The following is a 3,901-nucleotide window of genomic DNA, read 5'->3' as shown; positions in this document are numbered from 1 at the left end:
TTAGTGAATTTGCGTATAAGCAATGCACCGCCAAATAATTGTGCGAACACAAGCTAAAGCTGTCTGTAATGAGCTTGAAAAACGTAAACAATGGTTAACTTACTTGCTCTTCACTTTTTTCAACAGAATATTCGTGAGAAACATGGTAATTTAAATATTTGGCAAAATAAAAACTCAATCTAAAATGAAAGCACCGGATCGCACGGATCGCTCTGACTCTGACAATTTGACATTAGCCTGTTCAAAACAAATTTTTAAACAGAGAGGCCAGAGATTTTTAAAATGGGAATAGCAACTGCTCGAAACAGTAAAAACTGCTCGAAAATCGAAAAATATGCAGTTGAAGATAGAACTAACAAAAGGGCGAATGTCGCAAGCGTAAACAAACCGAGTGAGAGTTGATTTTCCTATGCTGGCCCAGCAAAAATAATCTCTCACTCGTTTTGTTTACGTTTGCGACATTCGCCCTTTTGTTAATTCTATCTAGAGTTTACGAGTTTATCGAAAAACAAAAATTAAATCTTAGCAAATTCTGAATTTTGTATTAATCTGGAAAGATGCAAATATGCACAGAAACAAAAAGAAGCAGACAGTTGTGCATTATTATTATTAAAGTTTAATCTGTTCCATGAACTTCTAATCGCGGTAAATAAATTGCCAACAAACTTGTACATCTGGTAGCCCTGCTGCTCGACTTGACCAGCGGTGAGTGTAAATGCCAAGGTGAAGAAAGGTGATGATCTTCTTTCCAAAGTAAATTGATTAAGCGTAATAAGAAATGACGAGCAACAGAAGCAACAGCGCATCCCTCCCGACAAAAGTTGAAGCTGATGTGTGTACATGTGCGGGGTACGCTGCTGAAAAGAAAACAGCTCAGGAAAAAATCTTGCTATTTATTGCGCATTGCTCCCCTCAATAGACTCACAGTCAAATAATTTTGTCACACCAAAATATGCTCACACCAGTTTACACTTTTACAGTACGCTTTTGCAAGTTGGAACTTGTAATCAAAAGCATGCTTTAACTTTATCGGTGGTTAAACATCAATAGTAGTTTTTTATTTCTGTAGCAATTTATGTGAATTTACCACAGAGAACAGACATTCATCTTTTTATCGCGGGTTGTGTAAAAGCTTCAAACCTCCATTTTGAAAGTAATTGGTAATGCTCCCGCCACGTGGCGCTTGCCTCACTGACAAGATCGAGCTTTCATTGACAATGTGTGCCAATAGGCCATATGAATAAAACAGTTTACTTTGCTTTTCCCGTTTAAATCGTATGGGAGCGTTTGCTCTAACTCTTTTATTCATACGGCCTAATCACAGAGAACAGACATCCATTCTGGAACAAATTTTTCGGGAATTCTTGGATAAAATTTCAAATTAAAATCACCCAATATGCTAGCGTGCACCACTATAGCACAGACAAACAGACATAACTCTTGGAAGAAAAATCAACAAAAATTATCGTACCTCACATTTAGCCTGAACACTAGCACCATCTATGATCGAAATTCCCAAATATCAAATAGCAATATGGGTATCCCTCGAAGTAGCAAGTACTTTCTATAGGGAATACCCCTTCTTTCGTCAAAAAGCGCCACTTTGACCAAAACGGAGACATTCCCAACTAAGCCCAAATTTGAAATGACGGTTTAATCGGTACGGTGAATGGAAAACGAGTGTTATGTCTGTTTGTCTGTGACTATAGTTTCCCAACTAAACACTCAAAATAATCCACACGTCCTTTCCACGTGAAAAATCACGTAAATTTCTCTACTGGGATTTACGTGACTTTCAGGTGATTGTTATTGGAAAAAATAATAACATCTATCTGATTTTCACGTTAACGCATTAGTATGCGTGCGAACTACCTAAAAATCACGTAAATAGTACAGGAAAAGCTGGGTGGAAAATATTCACATAACTTTTCAGGAATGATTCTTTTGCTGCACACTGTCAACCTTTGGTTCCTCTGGCGCTAGTATATATGGACTATAAGCGAAAGAGGTGGAGAGGAGGGTAGGGGAGGAGCAGGACTTGAACGATGCGCTAGCAGAGGTTCAGTCCTGATCCTCGTCTATCCTCAACACGCCGACTCGTTGTGAGTCGACAAACGAAGATGTGGCTTCAAAACTTTCTACTCACGGGTCGAGATTCACTCTGCCTGATCTCTGACTGTATGCTGGAGGGTGGGCTGAAACAAAAGGAGAGCCGAGCAGTTATGGCCAGTAGGATGGCTGTACAATCGCTCAAACAATCTAAATAAATATATAACGTCGAGTATCCACCCCTGGGTTACTCAAAAGTTGCTGAGTCTCAATAAGAGAGATCTGGATTACCGGTCTTACGACAGGACATTGTCTGAGTAAATATCATCTTCGGAATCTCAGTTTCGTACAAGATGATATTTAACCTCGGAACCCTTGCTCTGCAATCGTGGAGCACAAATAGTACGCAGACTGCAGTATCTCAAAAAGGGGAGATCTGGTTGGCGTCGTCGATCAGGGTACTAGGTTCATAAACCAGATAAGTCAGACCGAACCAAGTGACAAAACGCTGATTTTTTTTAAATTTTGCGACTTGGTCCGGTTCGATTTAACACCGACCATATATGAACATAAATGCCTGTTCTCTGTGAATTTAAATTTAAAATTTTATTATGAAAAAATGACGTAAAAAGTATTATCAACGAAATGCTACAAAATTATTGGACCTGCCGTTACCATGCAGCGGGTGTTTACTGTAATTCGATTTCCCATTCGAAGCGAGAGGCCTCTGTTGATTTTGGTTTCGTTTTTACTGCTGAATTTGTTTGTTTAGAACGAAATGGATAATAGGGGTTTACAAGTAAACGACCACAAATCAACTGGTGATGGAATTGAAAACACATTTTTCGATTACAATTTAAAGCAACTAGAGGAAAATGCATGTGTGAAAATATTTTGACGTCTATGAATGAAATAGACCAAATCAATTGATAGATACTGGCGCCCTTGTTTACACCTTGGAATATTTTCCTCTTCGTTTATAGCAAATGTAGCGTGTATTTTAACATTTTATAGGCATAATGGCTTTTTAAATTTAGTCCTATGCTGTTTAAGCTCAGTTTAAACAATAAACTTACCGTTTAAACAGCTGAAACTTTTTTGGACTCTGCGGTCTGTTTGTAAACAAGGGCACTAGTATCTGTCAGATGACGTCACCTTGATTTATCGACCAACGTTTGAAAAGGGCGGATAAGCCAACTGTCAAACAGACCGAGCGAGAGTTATTTTTTGCTGGAGCAGCATAGGAAAATGAACTCTCACTATCTTGCATTCCTAAATTATTTGAATCGATTGTTAATCAAAATGTTTTCTTACAAATTAAAAACTTAATTTCTAGCAAACAACATGGATTTGTCAAAGGGCGATCTACTACTTCCAACTTATTGAACTTTGTAACATTTACTATTAATGCAATGGATAATGGAAATTATGTTGAAGCAGTATATACCGACTTAAGTAAGGCATTTGTTAGAGTTGACCTCTTTTACTTTTTAAATTATCTGAGATTGGCTTCAATCATAAACTATTAACATGGGTTCAATCATACTTGACTGAAAGAACACAACAAGTAAGATATGAAGGATGTTTATCATCAGTAGTGAACGTTACATCTGGTGTACCACAAGGTTCCCATCTTGGCCCACTTCTGTTTATTTTGTTTGCTAACGATGTAGAATATATTTTAAATCGTTTTAAAGGTTTTAATTTACGCAGACGATATGAAACTGTTTTTAGAAATATGCATATGCTTTACAAAGCATCAAATCTTGAACTATTTCAATGCGAAATCGACTGCTTTCACATCTGGTTTAAAAAAAGCTTGTTGGAACTGAATGTGAAGAAACGCAACTCT

Source organism: Sabethes cyaneus, chromosome 3 (assembly GCF_943734655.1).
Source record: "Sabethes cyaneus chromosome 3, idSabCyanKW18_F2, whole genome shotgun sequence".
In the NCBI taxonomy this organism is placed as follows: Eukaryota; Metazoa; Arthropoda; class Insecta; order Diptera; family Culicidae; genus Sabethes; species Sabethes cyaneus.
The sequence above is the reverse complement of the archived record's forward strand: the minus strand, read 5'-3'. Positions refer to the sequence as shown.